This window comes from Dromiciops gliroides, chromosome 4 (genome assembly GCF_019393635.1).
Source record: "Dromiciops gliroides isolate mDroGli1 chromosome 4, mDroGli1.pri, whole genome shotgun sequence".
Taxonomy (NCBI): domain Eukaryota; kingdom Metazoa; phylum Chordata; class Mammalia; order Microbiotheria; family Microbiotheriidae; genus Dromiciops; species Dromiciops gliroides.
In genome coordinates, this window is record NC_057864.1 from 293,689,991 (window position 1) to 293,713,184 (window position 23,194).

At 36.8% G+C, this 23,194-nt stretch overlaps 1 protein-coding gene and 1 non-coding gene across 2 annotated transcripts in view; both read left to right on the forward strand.

Annotated features, from left to right (window-relative positions):
• Window positions 1–23,194, forward strand: part of KCNQ5 (potassium voltage-gated channel subfamily Q member 5) — a 713,228-nt gene that overhangs the window by 288,730 nt on the left and 401,304 nt on the right.
• On the forward strand, window positions 4,154–4,260 carry LOC122726939. The gene has a single exon (XR_006352930.1). It is a non-coding gene; the product is annotated as a U6 spliceosomal RNA (small nuclear RNA).

Genomic DNA, 23,194 nt, shown 5'->3' on the forward strand with positions numbered 1-23,194 from the left:
ATGAAAGTGCTATATAAACATGAAACATGGTGTGATTCTTCTTTTGCAAAACAAGAGTGCCTAGCTCCATAGCGAACCCAGTTTCTCTTTTGGTTTCGATTTGTCTGTAGTTCTGTTACTCTAAGGTAGCAAATGAGCCAATGAGCCAATGAGTCTCTGAATTATCAGTTGATGAAATATAAGAATGTGTGTTTTACCAGAAGTAAATAATCCCCTGCAAGGATGGTCTTTTTTATCCTTTTTCATCACTTTAGAATGAAGAGCATGCATGTATCAAATCTATATTACCTGCTATATGTTAAAAATTAGACTTTTAATCTACTAAAAAGCAATTCCAGTTATTTTAAATGAGATCCCTATGAGTATGTTTCTAAATTAAAAGAAATTCATTGTTTAGAAATGCATATGCAACTTTTTAAGATCTTCAATTCCAGAGCAACTAGATGAGTGATACAAATGATTGTCAGATTAAGGCAGATATTATTAGTCTCTCTTTGAATTGTCTAAGAAATTAAGATAAGAATGTTATTATTTTTTTTTAAATTAAATGACATCTTGTGGAATTATTTTAAATCATAATAAAATTCCGTTTTTTGACTTGTCAACCTACATGTAAAATTATCAGCTTACTCATATTTTATGGGAAAAAAATTTGTCCGACTTGTACTGTGTGTCAGTGGCAGTATTAATTAGCACTCAGCAGTCAGGAACTGAGTTTATATCCAGCTGTTAATCTGGGACAAGATGGGGGGGGGGGAATTGTGTACTTTAAAGAAGTCACTCTATTTCAGTGTTTCAGCATCATGTTCTGGGCTTCTGATGATACAGAAGCATTCAAATTTGTAACATGTAGCACTGTTGCATTTTTTTACACTTTATGATTCCTTAATCATTGCTAACTGCTTCTACCAGGCATGGATATGATCACTTCTAACAGAAATGTTCATGTAGCTAGTAAAGTATCATATCACCTGTAAATTTACAAATTATCTATAGTTTTTAATCCAAGTTATAAACACACCAGGGTAGCTAGGTGGATAGGGTGCTGGGTCTGTAGTCAGGAAAACTTATCTTCCTGAGATCAAATCTGACCTCAGATAATTACACTGTGTGAACCTGATCAAATGACTTAACCCTGTTTGCCTCAGTCTCCTCATCTGTAAAATGAGCTGGAGAAAGAAATGGCAAACCACTCTGGTATCTTTGCCAAGAAAACCCCAAATGGGATAATGAAGAGTCAGACTCAACTGAAAATGACTGAATAACAATAATATACACATACACACAAGAGTAATTAAACTGGGAATGCATATCAATTTTCATTTCCTTGTCCTTTTTTTAGAAGCAGCTGGGTGGTACGGTAGATAGAATAACGGGCCTGGAGTAAATAATACTTGAGTTGAAATCCAGCCTCAGATGTTTACTAGCTGTGTGATCCTAGGCAAGTCACTTACCCACTGCCTGCCTTAGCTTCCTCAACTGTAAAATGGGGGAGATAAAAGCACCTACTCCCACAGTTTGTAAGGACAAAATAAAATAATACTTCTAGAGCACTTAATATAGTGACTGGCATTTTGTAGGCATTTAATGAAAGCATGTTCCCTTCCTTTTTCCCAAAATAAGGACAGGATCAATGTGATCTCTATTCAATTTCAGAACGACAACATTTTAGAGAGATTTTTAGCTGCAATCCTAAATCCAGATTAAAATGATGTGAACTCCCTGAAGCACACATTCCATTAGAGGGCAAATTTGGGCTGTTCATCTTTTGTTCTTCCTAGGTCAAAAGACCAAGAGACCACTCCACTTGGGGAGGTAAAGATTGCCTACCCAGCCCGCACAAAATAGTGTGTCAAAAAGTACTTTGATTTATCAATGCAGTACCACATCTCTAAAATACATTTTCTAGAATCAAAGAACCTGGGTTCAAAACCCATCTCTGACACTTACTGGCTGTGTTATCTTGGGCAAGTGATTTAACCTCCTTGGTAATCAGTTTCCTCCCCAACTGTAAAATATGAAGGCAGATAAGCTACAAGCACTTACTCAGCACCTAATATATGCCAACATGGTGCTAAGGGGGAGAACAAGATGCCCTGTAAGATCTAGATTGTTAATCTTAGCAATGGCATTGTGCCAAAGGTTTTTTCTGGCCACTGCTTAATGGTTTACTAAAGGATCTCACTATTACATTGATAAGACATGTCAAGGATGTATTGTGATGAACGTACAGTGTGCATATTACCTATGTGATTAGATATGTCCTTTAAAAATGTAAAAAAGATAATGTGCAAAAAGATGAAAACTATTTTCATAGAATTATGGTTTAGGACTACATTATTAAAAAGCCATTTATGGTGGGTACATTTAGACTCTAATACTGAGATTTTTCCATTTTTTTCTTAAAATGCTTCATCACCCTCCATAAATACTAATTGTCATATATATGACTTTGTACCAAGTGCTTCCTATCTCAGTGACCTAGGTCTACACCATACTTGAGACTACATAATCAATAAATTAGTCAGTAAATACTTATTAAGAAGCTTCTATTTGTGAGACACTGCTCTAGGAGCTGGAAATGGGGGGGGGGAGGGAAGAATGAAACAGTTCCTAATCTTAATCCTGAGTTTATACCAGACTTGACTGCTCTAAAAAGGACCGGGGATGGGGGGGGGGGGGGGAATTCACCCAGCCTTTGCTGAAGTTAATTTTTCTGTCATCTTAATGGGCTCACCTAAATATTGCTCTTGGAAGGAGAGGTTAAATGGATAAAATATCAAAGAATCTTCAATATTGTATTTTGTTCTAGGAGCAAATGAGAAATTAAAGTCTAGCCTATAAAGAAGATTGATTGTGAAGTTAGTATCTGAAGAAGCAGATGCTTATTTAATAACCCAATTAGTATAGGTATAACTTATGGGATGTAGTTTGTTATTTGTAATTATAAAAAATGCCTCAAAAAGTCTATAATTTAAGCATGGGTATCATTTTGTCCATTAGGAGAGGAATGAAATTAATCCCTCTTACAATATATAGTACATCAAATCATGTGGGGGTATGTTGGGGTATGGAGGTGAGTGTATACTAGAGTATGTCTATAGTTTTAAAGAAAATCCTGTCAAAAGGATCCACCTGTACAAAAATACTTATAGCTGCTCTTTTTGTGCTGGCAAGGAATTGGAAATTGAGGAGATGCTTATCAATTGGGGAATGGCTGAAGAAGTTGTGGTATATGAATATAATGGAATACTATTGTGCTGTAAGAAACGATGAGCAGGAGGAGTTCAGATAAACCTGGAAGGATGTACATGAACTGATGATGAGTAAGATGAGCAGAACCAGGAGAATATTGTACACAGTATCAACAACATTGTGTGTTAATCAACAGTGATAGACTTGACTCTTCTCAGCAATACAATGGTCCGAGATAGTTCAAAGGACTCATGGTGCAAATGCTCTCCAAATCCAGAAAAAGAAAAAAAAACTATAGAATCTAGATGCAGATTGAACCATACTATTTCTATTTTTTTTTTGTTTTTCTTTTTTGAGGTTTTTCCCTTTTACTCTGATTCTTCTTTCATAGCATGAGTAATACAAAAATATGTTTAATGTGATTGTACATATGTAACCTATATCAGATTGCTTGCTGTCTTGGGGAGGGAGAAAAATTTGAAACTAGAAATCTTATAAAAACAAATGTTGGGGAAGCTAAGTGGTGCAGTGGATAAAGCACCAGCTCTGGATTCAGGAGGACCTAAATTCAAATCTATCCTCAGACACGTGACACTAGCTGTGTGACCCTGGGCAAGTCACTTAACCCTCATTGCCCTGCAAAAAATAAATAAATAATTTTTTAAAAGGGGGGGCAGCTAGGTGGTGCAGTGGATAGAGCACCGGCCCTGGAGTCAGGAGTACCTGAGTTCAAATCTGGCCTCAGAAACTTAAGACTTACTGGCTGTGTGACCCTGGGCAAGTCACTTAACCCTTATTGCCTCACCAAAAAAAAAAAAATGTTCAAAACTATCTCTACATGTAACTGGAAATAATAAAAAAAACTTTTATGATTTAAAAAAAAATAAAATCCAAAAAAAATGTTTAAAATCCAAAGAAATCTCATCTTAACGGTGAATACATAAGATACTGAACTTTAGTGCTCGCTTAGGCAGCACATATACTAGAATTGGAATGATACAGAGAAGATTAGCATGGCCCCTTCGCAAGGATGACATGCAAATTCATGAAGATATTGAACTTTAACAAGTCCATTAGTTTTTTTAAAGTATTCTTTCCACCTCCACCTTTTACAAAAAGAAATTTTTTTTTTAATTTTAGTGAGGCAATTGGGGTTAAGTGACTTGCCCAGGGTCACACAGCTAGTAAGTGTCAAGTGTCTGAGGCCGGATTTGAACTCAGGTCCTCCTGACTCCAGGGCCGGTGCTCTATCCACTGCACCACCTAGCTGCCCCACAAAAAGAAATTTTTACTAGAAATGTCATAAAATTTTATTAACACAGTACTTAATGTTCAGAAAGGGGTAAGAAAATTGGTAGTACTTTGAAGCAAAGTTGATGGGTCAAGCATAAAAATTACAGATGATATGTAAACCTAAAGGAAATGTAATTGTTTTCAGTGGATGTCTCAAATTAATTAACATAAACAATCACCCCAATCCTACCCATCATTAGAAATTGAACTCCTTGGGCAGCTAGATGGCGCAGTGGATAAAGCACCGGCCTTGGATTCAGGTGGACCTGAGTTCAAATCCAGCTCAGACACTTGACACTTACTAGCTGTGTGACCCTGGGCAAGTCACATAACCCTCATTGCCCTGGAAAGAAAGAAAGAAAGAAAGAAAGAAAGAAAGAAAGAAAGAAAGAAAGAAAGAAAGAAAGAAAGACAGAAAGAAAGAAAGAAAGAAAGAAAGGAAGGAAGGAAGGAAGGAAGGAAGGAAGGAAGGAAGGAAGGAAGGAAGGAAGGAAGGAAGGAAGGAAGGAAGGAAGGAAGGAAGGAAGGAAGAAATCAAACTTCTCAAAAATAAGGACTGTCTCTTGCCTTTCTTTGTATGACCAGAGCTTAGCACTGTGCCTGACATGTAGTAGGTGCTTAATAAATATTTATCAACTATTGGCTGTCTATACAAAATTATTACAGTGGATCCTCTTTTTATAATGTTGGGATTAGAGAACAAAAATAATATCCATACCATAAACTAGCTAAATCTGGTTTTTATGCAATTATAATATATGGGAATGGTTTTAATCTGAAATGATCAATCAAAAAGCATTTATTGAGCACCTGCTAGATCCCAGGCACTTCACTAATTAAATTCAAGTAGTAATAAGGTTCTAATGTAGTGTTCTAATGCACAAATTAATAGAATACATTTGTTTTGGTTTTTGGACAAGACACATGATTTCATTGCTTTAGGAAATCCCAATGAGAAAATGCCCTCTACCAAAGCAGGTCTGCCTCTTCTTTGCAACTTACAGTCTTAGAGTTCCATTGAGAAGTTAAGTAACGGGCCTCACATCATGTAACCATCATGGGACAGAGGCAGGACTGGAACTCAGGCTTTCCTGACTCCAAGACCAGATTTCTATCCACCATGGCACTCTGCCTCTTACATGTAGTATATTAATTTAGGAAAACAAGCCCCAAAGCCTAATGGACCCTTATTTTTTTTTATTTACTGTTGGGGTAGAATTGATGATGGAAAGTTAATATTCCTTTTTTTAAGGGAGCTGTATTTTTCTTGCATCTTTTTCATTTTACATAATTCCAATAGCATGAAGAAGTAGAAATATCTATAAAATCAGCAAAAGGATATTATTATAGTAATGAAATAGTTTATAGTGGGCAGTAGCCATATAAATTCAAACCATATTATATGGGCGACAAGGGGAAAAAAACCAAATAGATTAATTTTATCATGTCAGTTGATAATTGTCTTTTATGCTTTCACAGTTTTCCTGTTTTAATTACATGGTCTTGTGGAACAAAAGCATAATTACCATTTTCAGTCTCCCAGGCATCATTGAACAAAACTGCTCTTGATATTGACATTTTCTGTCATTGATAATATGGCTTTGCCTTTATTCTGAAGAACATGGAGTGCTATGCAAGATCTAAGTCTTTAGTGGCTATTGTTTTACACCAATTATCAAACATTGGGAGTAGGGGTGACATAAGTATAAGGAAAATACCAGATTTTGACTAAGGCAGTATGAGATTTAAAATTGGATACAAGAGCATTAAACTCCCTTTTAACCTTTCCCTTATTTATCTCCCAGACCAGTAAGTGGAAGAAGCCTCTGATCTTTAGTTAGGGCTTTTATTGTTTGGGAATTACAAGGTGATGTTGATTAGAGAGATAGGAAAGTAGAAATACAAACAAATAGTCTTAAATCTAAGCTTAGTCTATATTCCGTATAGAACTCACCAAAAACCCAAGGCCCCCTCTGAGGCTGAGAGCCGCATCAAGCACGTGCTGTTACGGAGAACCAGGCCAAGTCGAACCTGAGTCAGCGTCTGTGTGTGCAGAGCAAGCCAGCAGACGAGGAGAGCGGAAAAAGACCTCACTTCCGTTCTCTCCTTGCCTTTTAAGCTCGAACCCTGGAAGTGGAGCGCTTAGCAGATGGACTGGTGGTTCATCACGGTCTCCTCCCCGAAAGGGTGGTCCTTCAAAAACTGGCGTCTTTCAGTTATCCTAACCGACTGTTAAAAACTTTCACTTTTTTACCACATTTCCCCCCTTTGCTTCCTCAAGAAACGGGACGTTTCCTTGACGGAACAGTAAAAAATAACAGAATATAATAACTATTGCTAACTAATAATATGTTAACAACAATATAGAAAAGGAAGAGAGGAAAGTTTTGTTCAGAGGGGAGGTTTTTTGTCCTCATGAACCGATGCTTTGACATTGGTCTTGCAAAGGGAGGGCCTCTGCAGAGAGTACATGTTACAGATGGCATATAATAACAAAAAGGAGATAGTAAAAACTAACAAAACAAAACAGTTCATATAAAGTCTCTGAGTTCTCTTCTCTTCTTGAAGTGGTAAGATGTCATCAGGAGGAAACCGGATTCTGGTCTGGAAAAACTAGATTCTGGACTCTGGTCTGGATTCTGGTCTGGAAAAACTGGATTCTGGACTCTGGTCTGGATTCTGGTCTGGAAAAACTGGATTCTGGACTCTGGTCTGGAAAGCTGGATTCTCTTCTTTAACTGTTTGAATTGCTGCATTTTTACTAAACCTTAGCATAGCATTGTCAATGATCAAATTAATAAATTCCATTACATTCCCTCCTTTATATCCTTAGACTTCTAATAGAGGGTTGAGGTAGTTATGCAATCAGTAACGCTTTTTACCACCATATGTCTGGATCAAAGCCAAATTTAGTATGTGTTCATGACACCTGAAAATGTTATGGAAAGATTATCATACCATATCTCATGGTTCCGAGACAGTCAGTGATTGTGCTAGGCCACAGGTGAGTTTGACTGAGTGAGACAAAAAGAAAAATAAGTTCAGTTAAGTTAGGTTATATTAGGAGGGAGAGAGGATGAAACTGGACTGTGCCTAGTAATTGTGCTCTACATAGTCACCATCATAAGCAAACCATGGACTTACGTATACCTGTCTCTCCTTTTTGTTGCACATATATTCTCTCCAGGGCCTGCATCAGAGTTCACAGCAAGTTAGTCTCTGAAATGATAAGTTTCCATACTTCCGAAATCGCATATTAATTTCACCAAAGACAGTATGATGGTAAAAATGCGTGCTATGCTGCATAACTGAGAATATATTAGTGATATATACAATAATTCCAAACCATACCCAGAGTATAATGACATATAAATAATAAATGAATGTAAATAGCTGATTATATTAGACATTATTACACTTTTTTACCACAGCAGATAGTTCTTACCAGTTCTTACCAGTTCTATACCATACTAAATACCTGTGTTCTCTTTTTCTGGGAAAGTCACAACCATGCTCTAGTAGACTGACAATGTTTTGTCAATTCTACTCATATAACTAAATAGAATCAGTCTTTTTGCAAATTTTGTTAATTTTGAGGGAACATATAAAGCTATAAATAAAACTATATAGAAATTAGATGTCTATCATCTTAAACACATTATTTAAATTAATTTCTCCATTTTTACCAGTATGTGAGTTTTATTAAATTGTTAATCAGCCAGATAACATTTATTAAATGCCTACTGTGTACCAGGCACTGTGCTAAAGATGAGAGATACATGCTTGTAAGGAGCTTACAATCTAATAGGGGAAGATAATATGCACACAACTGTGTACAAACAAGATATATAGAGGATAAATTGGGGTTAGTCTCAAAGGAAGGCACAAGTTTAATAAGGACTGAGAAAGGCTCCTTTCAGAAGGTGGGATTTTAGTGGAGACAGAGAAAATCAGGGAAGCTAGAAGGCAAGAATGAGGAGGGAGACAGTTCCAAATAGGGAGCATAGCCAGCAAAAACACTAGGATAGGGGCAGCTAGGTGGCACAGTGGATAAAGCACCAGCCCTGGATTCAGGAGGACCTGAGTTCAAATCTGGCCTCAGACACTTGACACTAGCTGTGTGACCCTGGGCAAGTCACTTAACCCTCATTGCCCTGCCAAAAAACAAACAAACACTAGGATAGAGTATCTAGTGTGAAAAACAAACAGCAAGGAGTCTGATGTTCCTGGATCATGAAGTACATAGAGGAGGACTAAAGTATATGAAGACTGGGAAGCTGTGATAGGGTTAGTTCATGAATAGGCTCCAAAAACCAGAGGGTTTTATATTTGATCCTGATGGTAATAGGGAGCCATTGGGGCTTATTGAATGGGAAAGGGGAGTGATATGGTCAGATCTGAATTTTAGGAATATTAATATGATAACTGAGTGGAGGATGGATTTGAGTGGGGAGAGACTTGATGGAAGGAGACCAACCAGTAGGCTATTACAATAGTCCAGTCATGAGAGGATGAAGGTCCGCACCAGGGTAGCAATAGCAAACCAAACAGGTGCAAGGCAGGTTTCAGAATATTCAAGGATACTTAATAATGTTTATGACAATATGCAGATATGCAAAATAAATTCAATCAATCATAATCCATTGAATACCCATTAGGTATATGTGTGTATTGATTGTGTATCTCAGAAAGCAAAATAAATTGCATTCGGTTTATCTGGAAAGGCATTCTTGACTACTAAGAGTAATTTTTCTGACAAGATGCCAATTATGTTAAGCTTTGAGGCAATTTTAGGAAGAAGATTTGATAAAAATTCTGGCTAATACTAGGATACAATAAGAAACGGTTGTGGAAGCCACAAAAATGACAATGCCTGAGATAGAAGGGATTTTAGAGTAAGTCCTGTCCGGTTTTCCTGAAATGGGATCCTGTGCTTAAAAGAAAGTGGTTTATAAACCAGAAGCACATTAAAGCATAGAAACAAACATTTATAACAGGCAAAAAAAAATCAAATTCAATATTCATTTTAAATCACCCTCTGCTATACACGAGTTTTACATTTAAGTCAAAAGTTGTCTTTTAAAACCCCCTTCACCACTATAAATGTCAGTTTCTACTGCCAAAAGAGTGAAATTTAACCCTTACGTTGTGAGAATGTTGACTTTGAAATGTGAATTAGCAAAGTGAAAGCAAAAAGTCTGAACACATCCACTTGGATGTTGACCAGATGCTCCCCCACACACACACACACCTCCAAGAGTAATAAAAACAACAGTGCTACAAAGTGTTCTAAACTGAGGAAGTTCCACACTCATATTTAGCTTCCTATGTCTTTTAAAAGTTACAAGTGAACACAGATGCACACAGATGGTACTTCTATTTTGACCTTATTCATTTTTTAAGTTCTAGCATTAACTTTTATTATTAATTTTTCCCATAAGTTCTTCTGTTCAGAAAAAATAAGCCCTCAGGAGCTACTTGATATGAAACTTTTGAGTTAGATTACAATATTTCTTTCATATATTTATTGGCTAAATTTTATTTGAATAGCTCTTAAGCACCCACATGGATGGGGGCAGGTAGGCAGGGATTCTGATCTCTTAGGCATGACCAAAGGTCACTTCACTTAGAGAATCCTCATCATAAGTAGGCTGATGACTTTATGTAGTGGGGAAGAGGATTTATTTTTAAATCAAATATTAAAATCAATCCATTTTCTATTTTTACCAAAATCTCAATGATACAATTTCATTAAATGACATTCCTTAAGTGAAGCCATCAAGCACTGTTATAATACTTAAAATATAAAATCAATATTTTTCTGAATCATACTGCATTCTAACTAAAACAGCAGTAACACTGATAATATTTTGGATTTACTTGTTAGAATGGAAGCTCCTTGAGAACTTCTCACTCCTCCATTTTTTTTCCAGCTCAGGTACCTAGCACAATGCCTGGAATACAGTAGGCACCTAATCGACATGTACAGATTGTTTGATATAGTCACAAACTAGATGTCTGATATGTGTGAAACATTATACTGGGCTCTGGAGATAAAAAGACAATATCAGGAAGAACCGTCTAACAATCAGCACTATCTGAAAATAGAATTGTCTCTTGTGAGGGGGTACTTCTATATCTCTGGTAATGGGGAGCTCTCCACCTCACAAAATAGATGATTCCATTTATATATTTTCCCCCTTGTAAATTCCCACAATTCTTTATAAGTTAACAATAGCCTTACATGAAGAAAAAGCATGCAGCATTAGGCCCTGGAAAACATCTCAAATATTGGCCATAATTTTTTGCTTCTTGGATAAAGTGTAGGGCTGGAAGACCCTACAGTGCAATTTTGTACTTTCTGTACTTTTTGGGTTCTAAAGAGAAAAAGCAGAAGTGGCTTGTTGCCCTGGAAACAGCCTAATGCCCTGAAATTATGGGAGTCTTCCCAATGTGTATTATAGAGTCCAACCCTGAATATTAACAAGTGTTATTAAGGGCTTGGTCGGCACTGTGATAGGCATTGTAGGAAATACAAAAGAAGTAGAAGACCTTAAGGAACTTGCAGTGTGGTTACTGAGACAAGACTAACATAAATGAAATAGAAAGGAGCTTAAAATACAGTTAAGTGCCAAATCATGTAGTGCAGTCAATAAGTACAATTGACATCCGGAAGAGAGAGAGAAAATGAGTAATGAATTGGAATTGGGAAAGAAAGGATGACTAGAGAAGGAGAGTCAGACTGGGGCATGAAAGATGAATGGGTAGGATTATGTCCTAGATAATATGTCTTACCTTTGTCTTTTCCCTTGCATTTAATTTTCAAAAATAAATTTCCAACTTAGAGAAGATTTGTCACGAAGGTCCAATACTTTGGACAAATGGGTCATGCTTTGAAAATATTTCCAGATTTCTACAAAATAAACAACAACAACAAAAATCAGGACCACAGCATTACTCAGGAAGCATCGCCTACTGTATCACAAAGTTATTGTAGAAAGATGTCTGGGGCATAGGGTAACAACGCTTGTTAAAAGCTAGAGTGACACCATTTGATAAAATATTAGAGCTAAAAAGAATCTGAGAGATTTTATGGTTGAGGAAAAGAAGATCAAACGGGATTAAGTAACTCTTCTAACGTACTTAGTGGCATAGTTGGAACCTGGGTCTTCTGACACCCAAGTCAGTGATCCTTCCATTATATAAGACTTTCAGATAATTTATTCATTTGTTCAAAAGCATTTGTTAAGCACCAGCTGTATGCCAAGCACTACATTAGGTGCTAGATATGCAAAGTCCCCTTCCCTCAAGGAGTTTATACGTTATGGGGGGGGGGGGGCGGGAATAACACACACAAGATAATATAAGTACAAAATAATGTCCTGCATGAAGGATAATTGCAATTGGAAGATCAGGTTAGCTGTTAGGAGAAAATAGTATTTAATCTTAGCTAGCTCTGAACTTAGGGCAGCTGGTAGTTCAGTGGATAGAGCACTGGGCCTAGAGTCAGGAAGACCCAAGTTGAAATACAGCCTCAGACACTTCCTAGCTGTGTGACCCTCAGCAAGTCACTTAATCTCTGTTTGCCTGACTAAGGATATCCAATGGAGAAGGAAATGGCAAACTACTCAAGTATCTTTGCCAAGAAAACCACAGATGGAGGTCATGAAGGGTCAGACACAACTAAAATGACTTAACAACCCTGAAGTTAACTCAGAATTCTGGGATGGAAAAGAGGAAGGTGAGAAACAGCCTGGGCCAAGGTGTGGCTGCAGAAGATGGCATTTCCTCTGTGATAAATAACAAGACTAGGATTTAGAGTGATATACAATAAAAAGAAAGGCATGCTAAAGCCAGATTGTGAAAGACAGCACTTGTATTTCATCCTAGAAGCAAGAGGGATACACTGGTGCTTCTTGAGCAGAGAAGTGAATGGTCAAATATTTAGGAACATCAATTTGATAGGTGTATGGACAATAAATTAGACAGGGGAGAGCTTAGAGACAGAGAGATCAGTTAGGATGCTTTTGTAATGAAGGAAGGGAATAAACATGTATAAGGTACCTACTATGTGCCACTCACTGTTGAGAGCTGTTGTTAGAAGTGACATGTCTTAGCAACTGATTTTAAATAGGGATTGAATGGGAGAGAAAAAAATTAAGGATGGCCCCAAAATTACAAATCTGGATGTCCAGAAAGATGATGGTGCCTATAACAGGAAAACAAACAAACAAAAACAAAAAAAAACTAAAAAAAAAACCCAAGGTCAGGAAAAGAGGTTAGTTTGTAGGTGTTTTAGGGCCTAGCACCCCAGAAGTTCTCTGGGGTACATCAAAGAACCTTCTCCTTGAGAAACTAAACCAAAGGACAGACATACCCAGAGAGATAAGCAGCACCGAATCAGACTGAGCTAGCTCCAGGACCACCACCCTTCATTCCAGTCCTCCTTACCCTCTCCATGAGGTAATCCCGTTATGTGTGACTGCACCAGGAAGGGACAGAGTAACTGCCCACCACAAAACTGCTTGCAACCCACCACAACAGAGCAACTGCCCACCATCAGACTACTCCCAACCCACCACTAGACTACCTCTAACCAACCACCCAGTAAGGGACATTTCACGCACACCTTCTTGGCCCTATAAAAGGGTGCTCCCCAGTCTAGTCGGGGAGGAAAGAGTTTTAAACCTTCCTCCTGGCCAGTTTCTCTGATATCCAATAAACCTGTTCTTTTATTCATAACTAGCACTTGCGCAGGAGTGTATATTTCCCCATAACATAGGGAAATATAATGAGCTTTGTTTTGGACATGTTGAGTTTGAGATGTCTGTGATGCATGTAATTGGATATTTATAACAGGAGATTGATGTTATGGCCTAGCTCAATGAGTCATCTGCATAGGGATCTTAGTTAAGCATTGTAGAACTGATTAGTTTACCAAGAGAGAAAATTTCAAAAAGAAAAGGAAAAGAGGACCCAAGACAGAGTCCTGAAGCTGTGCCCCCATGCACATGGATTTGACAAAGGATACTTAAGGGGAACCCAAAGGGTAAGAGGAGAACCAAAGAGACCAAATTGGGAAATCCATGTAGAAAACAGCATCTAGAACATAGGGTTGTTGAGTGTCAGATTCAGCAGGGAAGACAAGAAGTATGGAAATTTAAAAAGGACCATCACACTTGGAAATTAAGATTTCAGTTGGAGGTAAATTTGGGAGCCAGATTGCAAGGAATAAATGAGTGGAAAGTAAGAAACTGGGGGCAATGAGATAAATAAAATTACAATAAAGAAGAGCTGAACTTTAGGCCTCTGAGTCTTTATTTTTCCACAGGTAATCCAAAAGCTAATGCTAACTAATGTGTATTTGGGAAGGAATAGGATTCACACCTGTGATTACATCAATATAAGAAACACCCAGTGTGGAAATTCCCTCTATTAATGAAGATTGGTAGCTTCTGAAACCTACATCTTAGAGATTTATCTGTGGGCATTGAGAGGTTATTGCAAACAGTTAACCTGTGTCCGTGGCAAAATTTGAACCCAAATCTTCCTGACCATAAAGGCAGCTCTCTATCCACTCCACCTTTTGGCTTCTGCATCAACTCTATAGTGCTGTCAGGTTTGCAAAGTGCCACATTGTAGCGTCTGAACTTAACAAGGAGCTAGGTGAGGTATGCAACACACTTATTATTATTCTGATTTTTCCAATGAGTAAACAGACCCTCAGGGTGGCTAAGTAACTTTCTCATGTTCTCTCAGCTAGTTAAGTCTCAGAGGTGGGATTTAAATCCAATTTTTTTTTCTGACTCCAAGGCAACACTTTTCTCAACTCCCTTAACTCTTCTTGTTCTCAATAGTCATGTGATTGTGTTTGAGCTCAGCTTCCTCAGCAGTAAAATGAGGTCATTTTTAGCAGATAATCATTAAGGTTGCTTGTAGCTATAGCATTCCTATTATTCTGCATATACTTACATATGCTCATGTTATTTCCCTTATTCGAATACATAAGCTCTATCACTTTTGTCTATGCATTCCCAACACTGAACTCAGTTTCTGGCACATTGTAGATACTTCATAAATGCTTGCTGATGTTTGATATTATTATTATATATAATTCCTGTTATATTTTTTTCATGCACGTCACACTTTAAGGTTGGCAAAGCACTGTACATCTTTTAAGTCACTCAATCTTCACAACAACCCTGTAAGGTAGATTTTTATAATCCCCATTTTGCAGATGAGAAAACTGAGTCTAAGAGGGGTTAAATGATTCATTAGGGTCAGACAGCTTACAGAATTTGAACACAGGTCTTGTTTATTCCAAGTCTAGCTTTCTTACTTGCTGTCCCATCTACAATTAATCTACTGAATACTTTTAGTGAATAATAAAATAGAATAACTAAATACAACCATTGCTGTTATATAATCAATTGCCAGTAAAGTCCCTAGTGCAGCCTGAACCACATTAAGATGTAATTGGGAAATGCTTCACAAAAGAAAAAAAATGCAATAAAACATAGATAATGTTCATTCATGGTTTTTAAAGTCAATATGCAACCTCCAGGGATCTGTTTCTATTTCAGTTTGACACCACTGGCTCTATTAACTTTTTCTTTTTGGAAATTCTTAAATTTCCTTTTGAAATTTCCTTTACAAATATACTCATATGCTATCCCTATCAATTTTTTGTCTTCAACTCTTTTTCAGTCTCTGTCATTTTATGATCTCCTCTGGAGCAAACTGTCTCCCTGACCTTTCTGAATTCTATACTGGATTTGACCATGAGTTTATTATGTCACATAATTCTATATACCTTTCCTTTTTTCCTGAATTTTTATCTCACATGACCTTTTGCAAATCTTTTTGTATATCCCTGTCCTCCAAATATAGCTTTATATGTGTTTATATTATATGTGTATTTATATTTATCCTTCAGCTTAAGTCTTTATTCCCCATTTTTTCATCTTCTAGATATCTTATTTCAAAGTGCTTACTCTCCCCTACCCCCTCCCTCCTTTTACATATTATTTTAAACACGTGTTTTGAAAATGTTGAGGCAAAGTTGTCTGTAATACTGATGGGGAGGTACTTAGATGACTTATATTGGAAAAGGTATTGGAATAGATTACCTCAAGTGGTTATTTCAGTCTTAAAATTCTACATATCTGCCTCCCCTGCCTAACATCTCTAGCCCCTGCTCCCACTAGCACACCTTCCACTACCTATCCTTTAGCTTGGTAGAAGAATAAGTTTTCACTCTATTTTCTACCTTGCTAGAGCCCTCCATCAAAATCCGAATAGGATACCTCACTATGGCTTAAAAGTGACCCTAGGCTTAGAAGGCCATGTTTGTAGGGTTGAAGCTGAGACTGGAAAGGCTCTGAGAGCAAATCCAGAATAGGTTGTGTGTCTGTTGTTCAAATATTATCCTAGCTAAATTCAGTGAAATTAATCACCAGAAGGCTGATCACTGAACAACTCTTCGGTTTTTTTCAGTCACTGAGGCTTGCTAAGGTAGTCTGTGAAAGTATGGGTTTGCCATTTGTATCTGTGAGAGAGAAATATTCAAAGTATATAAACACTGAGGTACAAATTAATTCTTCATTAAGTATTCCCAAGGCACCTTCATATAATGGTAAATGTGGAGCTTTCTGTTCCACTGTGTTTTTCCCTCCTATATGATAATGCAGTGGGAAATAGCCACAAGAGGCTTATGCGATCTTGATTATGTAAGCCCCACATTAACAAAAATTTACAATTTTTAGTTGAGCTCATTGCATTTTCTAGGGATGGTAAGTTTTATACTTTTTAGTTATAAACCTCATACTTTAACTTCCCTCTTCCTTTTTTTAATCTCCCATTTTTCCTTTCTGTCAGATCTTTTCCTAGATGTGTTCTGAGGCTCCTTCAGCATTGATACTTCTCTAATTCTGTCATCTTCCACTTGTTTTTCTAATCTCTATATCCCCATGCTTGCTTGTATTGTTCTGTGTGCCTGCTTTTTGCCACTATTCCTATAGCTGCTGAAGTGTGTCAAGGCTAGAATGATTAGGCTGGTGGTCACCAGGCAGCTTGCAAGATCAAACATAAACCCTTCTAATTACTGACCAGAACAAACATTTATAGCCAATCTTGTAAAACAGCCTATGTATCATTAAATTATTTTATTGACAATGGCTTACCCAAAAGATGGGAATTTTTTTTAATTCTACAAAATGGTTTCAAGGATTTGATGAACTAAGTATTAGAAGCTAACGATACAAGAATCAATAATACACAATTTCACCAAATTTTTGAATTACACCTTCAGAGGCCATCTGGTTAAACCCAGGAATCCCTTCTATAAAATTCCTGAGTGATCATCAAGCTTCTGTTTGGAAACCTCCAGGGAAAAGGAAGCCAGTATATTCTGAGCCCCCTTCTGTTCCAACCTATTTCCATTTTGGACAGCTCTATTTTTTTTCTTTACATCAAACTGAATTCTATGTCTTTGTAATAATCAATTGGTTGCTCCTAGTTCTGTCTCCTGGCCCCCTGGATTACACTGATTCCTCCCTTACCCACATTCATACACACTAACATATATAGAGAGAGACAGAGGCAGAGACAGAGAGGCTTAAAAGCCCTTCCCATTTGTTTGCCTTTTCATTTTATTTTTCAATTAATAAAGATTTTCTCTTGATTTTTCCTCCCTAACACCTACACCCCAATTTAGAGGAAAGAAAAAAGAAAAACAAAACCCTTGTAACAATTTTGCATAGTCAAGCAAAACAACTTCACACATTATCCCCATCCAAAATGTTTGCCTTATTCTACATCTTGAATCCATTAATTCTCTTCTAAGGACATTTATCATCAGTCTTCTGGAATCAGGGTTGCTCATTGCATTGATCAGACAGAGGTCTTTACCCCTTCACAGTTGTCTTTCTAATGACCCATCCTGGTAATCGGTCTATTGGCTTCTCCCAGAGCATTCTTATTTCCTGTGAAGCATCTACTAGGGGCTCAGAACTATTCCACTTGGATAATTAAATCTGACCAGGGTTGGCTATCACATCTTCCCAAAATCTGATGTCATTCAAAAGGCATTGGCATTGGGACACAGAACCCACAATCTTTCAACCTGGCTACACTGGAAGGGGTGGATTTAGAACCAACTCATTCAACACAGAATTGGACCAAGGGATCCACATTCCTACACCCTTCCTTCTTTATATTCGCTCTGCATTATTCAACACCTACTCTGAATTCCCTCATTCTACTTGGCTCATTCCATAACCATTTTCCACTTTGCAATAAAATATCTTGGGCCAAATCTCTCCACTAAGTCAAATCTCCCTTAATCATTAGCATCAAAGAGCACCTCTTTTATAGTTGGGAAGGTTAATTAGAATTTTGGGGCAGATTCAGATGTTACATCTTCCCCACATAGCTTTCTACCTTCCCTCAAGATTTTTAACAATAAAGTCAAATAAGACAATTTTTTCATATGTTAGCCTTTAAACACTTGAAAATGTATAGTATCTGCCCCCCATTAAATTCTTTTTTTTACTTACATGAAATAATAAAGAGTGAAATGAGCAGAACCAAAGAATGTTATATACAGTAACAGCAATATTGTTTTAAGAACAATTTTGAGTGAATAATGAGTGATTATTTTTAAATACCCAATTTAATGATAAAGTACATATGAAGACACTATTTGTATTCAGAGAAAGAACTGATAAGTTAAAATATATATGGAATAAATTTACATTTCTTTCTCATACACACACACATATACCTATTTGTATCTAATGGTATCCATCTCTTCATTGGGGGGAGGGGAGTAGGGAAGAAAAAAGGAAAAAAGAAATTTACAAGATAATTTCATTGTATATTTCAAAGTTATAGCGAGTTGTGCATGTTAGAATTGCAGATTCATGCACAATCATATTTCTTATTGTACTGTTGTGAAAATGCTTATTTTATTCCATAAATGAATAATAAAGTAAATTTTTAAAAGGAAAATATATATTATCTCCCCCCTCCAATTTAATTGTTCCTTTCACTAAGCTTTATATCTTGAGTTCCTTCTTGATCTTCATTAATAATGATTTTACAGTCTCTCCTGACTGACCTGGTTGTCCTTCTCTGATCTCCAGTTTGTCAATATCCTTCCTAAAATGTAGCACTGAAGAAAATACTCCCTATGTAATCTACCTAGTACAAAATACACTAGGACTATCACCTCCCTTACTCTATGAAATATATTCTAGCTCTCGTTGTAGCCTAAGATAACATTAAGATTGTTTTTACTACAACCCAAATCAATTGACTCATGTTAAGCTTTATAGTCTGCTACAACTCTTGATATTTTTCACATAAATTGTTTTCCATACAAACTTAATTTTGAACCCATATATATTTGAATTACCATCATAAAGTCTTGTCTCTAGGCTAAAAACTGAAATTTATTTTATCTTTTCACATAGGAATGTTCCCATGGTTTTACCTACAAAGATTAAACTGATGACATTTTCTGGATTTTGGGGGCCCATTTTTCTTTAAATGAGGCAATTTAGGGTATATTTCAGCAAAAGAATGTCTGGTTAGTTGCTTCAGGTCTCCACTTGATTTTGTGTGCCTAGGCATATTTCAGAAGCATATAAGCTTTCCACTTCATAGTTAGTAAACTGATAGGACTTAAAATGTTCTATAGGAAAATATGTCAAAGACACAATCCCTAACAGCTTTCTAGGAAGAATGATGAATCTAAGCCAAAGGAAATATTATTCCCAGGTGAGATCAGCCCCTTCTCTAATCCTTCTGTTTCTGCTTCAAAAATGTATAACTCTGGGGCAGCTAGATGGCGCAGTGGATAGAGCACCAGCCCTGGAGTCAGGAGTACCTGAGTTCAGATCCGGCCTCAGACACTTAACACTTACTAGCTTTGTGACCCTGGGCAAGTCACTTAACCCCAATTGCCTCACTAAAAAAAACAAACAAAAAAAATGTATAACCCCATAGAGACTTCATAATTTTGTCAGACCTGGAAAATGGAAAATTTTAATCCCTGCAAATAAATTGCCAGATATCCTAGCATAAACAGAAGCAAACTTCTGTCTCAGAAGCTTCTGTAGTTCTGGAAACTTCTTTGATCCAATAGTCTAATCTAAGAATGCATTCATAAGTATCACATTAGTCATCTGTGTGGTTGAGTCCTGGTTTTGCAAATCTTTGGGCAATACCTTATTTTTCATGAAATTACCCTATACAGAGGAGGGATGGTCTCCATGACAGAAAATACTATAATTTAGATTTTAGGGGGAAAAAAATCTATTCTCAAGTGAATTACTGATTTTGCTGGACTGTAAAATAGAATTCCTTTCCTTTATCCCAAAGATATTGGACAGACTACAATCTATAGACTAGACTAGAAAACATTTAGAGTCTATGTACTATAACTCTTTGAATTCTCAGCACTAAAGGCAGCTAGGAGATGCAAACAATAGATTAGAATTTAGTCACCAGAGTAAAGCCCATTTGTAGGCTATGTGTTAAATCTCTTTATATTCCCAGAACTTCACACAGTGACCAGTATATAGTAGGTGCTTAATACATGCTTATCCAATAATCTGTAATTTCAATTAGTCTTTTTAATTAAAAAATAACTAGCCTCAACTAAATCACCACATTTATTTGACTGTAAAATTCTACTATGCCAAAGATATTGTCCAGAGTACAATCTATGGATTAGATTAGAAACCATTTCAATCTTCCCCCCCCACACCTCTCTCCCTCTCTCTCTCTCTCTCTCTCTCTCTCTCTCTCTTTTTTTCTCTCTCCCCCTCTCTCCCTGTGTGTGTGTGTGTGTGTGTGTGTGTGTGTGTGTTCCCAAGTACTAAGATAATATGACCTGGACTTAGTAGACACACAATAAATGTTTCCCTAACAGTCTGTAATTTCAACTTGTCTGAAATAGAAATCTGCGACGATCATGCCTTGAAGTAGAAGTGCCAGCTCCCAGTCATCAGTTTGAAGATGCCAATCAGCAAGTATTCATTTATCTTCCACTATGTGGCCAGCACCATGATTGGCATTACAATCCATTCATTTGGACATGCTGCAGTCTAAAGCATTATCTTCTTGTCCCATCCCTAACCAAACAACCTCTTTTCCAAATTTCTCCATTTCTATCAAATGTGCTACCAACCTTCTAGTCTCCTAAATTGACAACTTTAGCATTATTCACCACTCTCCTTCACTTCACATATCCAATCAGTTTTGGAATCCTGCCACTCCCACCTGCAAAATATATCTTTCATCTACCTCCATCTCACAACTCAAATGTCCATCCCCCTAATTCAGTACCACATGACCTCATTTCTGTACTATGGGAGTTACCTTTCCTAACCGAACTCTTTGCCTCAAGTCTCTCCTTTCTAAACCATCTACCACACCACTGGTCATCTTAGTGAACAAAGGATAAACAACAACCATGCCACTGACAGAGTGATTTTCCTTAAGTACAAGTCTTACCATGTTGATCTCCTCAATCCATTCCAATAATTCCTTGACTCTATGACCAAATACACATTCCTCTACTTAGATCTTAAAGTCCTTTATGACCCACTGCCAGTCTACCTCCTTAGACTCACTAGGTAATGGTCTTTTGACACACTACAGTCCAGATGAACTGGCCTTCTTGCTCTATGCTAACATATGCCGCTCCATCTGTTGTCTTCATACCTTTACTCTGGCTGTCCACCCCAGACAGGAAGGCACTCATTTCTTACCTCCCCCACTTAGCATCCCCTTTCTTCTTAAAGATACAGCTCAAGAACTACCTTCCATATGAAATCATTCCTGATTCTTTCTCCCCTCACCCTCAGCTGTTAGTGTCCTCTCTCTGTAAATTACTTTGTATTTATTTTGTATTTCAAAGAAGTGAGGTAGTTCAATAGATAGAACACTAGATTTGGAGTAAGGAAGAACTGAATTCAAATCCTTCAGACAACTACTTCCTGTGTCTCTGAGCAAGTTGTGTAGCAAGTCTGTTTCAGTTTCCTTAATTGTAAAATGGGGATCATAATAGCATCTATCCCACAGGGTTGTTCACAATACACTTAGCACAGTGCCTAGAACATAGTAAGTGCTTAATAAATCCTTGTTTCCTTCCTTCCTAGATACTATACATACCTACACTTGTACATATTAAGTATACTGCATTTTCTTATATATTGTTTTCCTTTTAAAAATTTAAGGTCCTTGGAAGAGCTAGGTGGCACAGTGGATAAAGTGCTGGCCCTAGATTCAAAAGGACCTGAGTTAAAATCTAACCCTAGACACTTGACATTTACTAGCTGTGTGACCCTGGGCAAGTCACTTAACCCTCATTTCCCCACCAAAAAAAAGAAAAGAAAAGAAAAATGAGGTTAGAAACCAAACTTCAGAGGTTTTGAAAAATTTAAGGTCTGTGGGAAGGGAGTGTTTCACATTTGTTTTTGTATACCCAGTGCCTCACACAGTGCCTGAGTCATAGTAGAGTCTTACAAATGCTTGTTAATTGACTGACTGACTGATAGGAAAGAAATGTACAACCTGATCCATGCCTTAAAAGAGTATATAATCTGGGCATAGGGAAAAGTCTTCTTACATACATGAAAAATTTTATTATAAGATAATATGAGATGTGGTATTCGTTTATGTAATATTAAATAAAAGTGCAGTAGGAATTCAGAGATGGAAGAGTACAATTTGGGCTAGTGTACTTGTGGAAGGTCCCTGGAGGGAAAAAAAGTAGTCATTGATTTGAGCATTGAATGACTAGGAATTACATAGATGAAAAGGATAGGTTTCTAGCAATTTACAGTTAAATTTTTTTGGTGTGCTCAATTAGTATTTTACTTCTAAAATTCATTTCATTTCTGATTTAGAAATATTTATTGAAAAACTAGCATCAGAGACCATTACAATTGTATTTAAAAATCAAAATCTATGTTTTCCTATTCTCCTGGATTAAAGCCTTCAACAGGCAGCCTCTTTTCCTTGTAATATCAAACAAAATCCAAGTTCCAAAAAGTCAGCCAGATTTATTCACTTTCCTTTCTTTTTTTCTAAGGTAAAGTATTCCTTGCTCTAATCCAATCTTCATTGTATTTTGCTCATAATTTAATCAATAAGGTAATAATGGCCTGCCAAAGCTCCTTAGGACAGAACTACTTAGTACACAGAAACAGTAAATTAAAGAGAACCCCAGTGGCCTCAGTATTAATGCAGCTTGAAAAGTGCCTAATGTGTCTCCTAGGTGTAACTTTTCCTCACTGGTAAAATCTCACTCAACATATGACCCTACTTAAGTTTCATAGTATGTCTGGTCTGTTTCTTCATTGGCATTGTTGGATTGTTTGCAAAACAATTTGTAGATCTTAAAAGAAGGCTCATTTATGAATGCAAACTATTCTCAGATTTTGTTGAAATAAGTTTAGTTTTGTGGAATGATACTTTTTATTTATTTGAAGTTTAATTATTAACATAAATTCTATTTAAATGTGCAATGTAGGAAATGGAAAAGCTCAAAGGATTAATGATATAATACAAAGTATTGTACACCTAAGTCATTATTAGAGTAGGGTTCCAGTTGAAAGCTAATATAGTTGCTTAATCACCAGAGTCTGGTCAAACTCTATCCCTTTAAGCCTTTATTCCAGGTGACTGGGCTTTC